The following is a 1,832-nucleotide window of genomic DNA, read 5'->3' as shown; positions in this document are numbered from 1 at the left end:
CCAGCGTGGCCGCCCACGTGCCCTCCAGGGACTTCCCCTTGCAGCCCCGGAAAGCACAGGTGGGCTGGCTAAGGGGTGAGGCCTGGAGGAGGCCCAGGGGTTTCCAACCAGGAAACAAAACTGAAAGGACTAACCCAGCCTCAAAGTAAACCATCCCATGCGGAGAGGCTGAGGGCAACTGGGGCCCGTTCTGCTTGGCTCTGCAGGGGCCGCCCGGCGGGCAAGCTGGAGGAGGTGGCCTGGCTTACCACACAGGGCCCTTCTCAGGTGTCACTCCCACTTTGGGTACAAACCTCCAGCCCCTCCAGCTCCGATCACAGCCGGGTCCGTTTACAGGGCTCTGACTGCTGAGAGGGGAGAAAACAAGCCCCCCCATTTGAAGGGGTCTTGGGGGGCAGGGGGTGCAGAGTAGCATACCTCCAGCATGAGGCTGGAGGAATCCCAACCCTGGGGCCAGCCACCAACCCCCCCCCCAGCCCCACCTCACCACCCGCACTGCATATCATTTGAGAAAGGCCCCACTGGGCCAAGAATCGCCAACACTGCCTCCGTTCTAATGGCTGGAGATGTGGGGAAGGTGGAAAGGGAAAGGAAGCCAGTCCCTTTGGGGACCCACCCTGTCTCTGTGGATTCTGGACAGCCTTGGTTGACCTCTGGGGGAGGGCCGCTCAACACACATTCAAGGCCAGGCTACCCCAAAAGGCTGAGGATAGGAACAGAAGGGATGGACACAGTGGGAAGATGCCTGGGGGGCCTGGGCACCGGGGAGGGGGGCTGCCATGGGCTGCGAAGTATAGGACTAGCTCCCCCCACTGCAGACAAGACAAAGGCTCCAGGGCTAAGCTCCAGCCTGTGATAGGCCACACTGCAATGGCCAAGGAGGGGAGAGGGTCACAGAAATCAGTCAGGCCCAGGCCCCCCTCTCCCTCCCATACTCAACTGGACCCAGCCGGTCCTACCAACCCCCTGGTCTAGACACCCCCCCGTCAGAATACCCAGCCCAGCCCCATGGCCATGAAGCCCCACCGTCCCCCAAGGAGCACGCGTTTCCTACCAAGACAAATAAAGGCACTGCAAACTAGGGAAGTTAGAAAAGTCTCTTTTACGTTTTTAAATTAAAATTTCACCCTGGTGAGATGACTGATTTGGGAACTAAATCCAAAGGCAAGCTCTCCACTCTGTCATCCACTCAGGCGGGACACACAGTGGGAGAGGCAGGGTGGCCGTGGAGAATCAGGACGCCTGCCAGGCAGAGCCTGAGCCTCTGACCCAAGCAGGCTCTTTAGTTCTGCACATCTGGCTGGCGACGGGCGACACCAGGAGTGACACGGAGCCACAGGGCCACTGAGGAGCCGGCCACCAAGGCCGGGTGGGGAGAGCTTCTGATGGCAAGGGGCTTCCACACCTTCGGCCACCGAGCGCTTCTGGGAGCCCGTGCTTTGGAACTCCTTGGAGTGGATCCGCGATGGTCCTCTCGATTCCAGAAGGCGTGACCTCTGAGGGGCAGCTAGCAGACCCCTTGTGACTGCAGGATCACCCCACCTGGCTTCCAAGCACCTGCCCTGGGACGAGGGGTGGAGGAAGGGGTGCTGGCCCAAGGGGACGCTCTGGCTCTTCCCTGCTGACCCCAACAGCTCAGTCAGCCAGCCCCATTCTCACATAACATTAGTTATATTTATATATTCATATATATTATAGTTATATATTAAAAAGAGAAAAAAACTTGTCTGAAGAGAAACTCCTGAAGGACCCAAGTGGCTCAGGAAGTTTACTATCCCCCCCACCCACAAAAATTCTTTTATAAAATCTTCCAGTGCGATCTTCAGGAAACC

Source organism: Ailuropoda melanoleuca, chromosome 13, assembly GCF_002007445.2.
Source record: "Ailuropoda melanoleuca isolate Jingjing chromosome 13, ASM200744v2, whole genome shotgun sequence".
NCBI lineage: Eukaryota > Metazoa > Chordata > Mammalia > Carnivora > Ursidae > Ailuropoda > Ailuropoda melanoleuca.
This window is presented reverse-complemented; position numbering follows the sequence as displayed.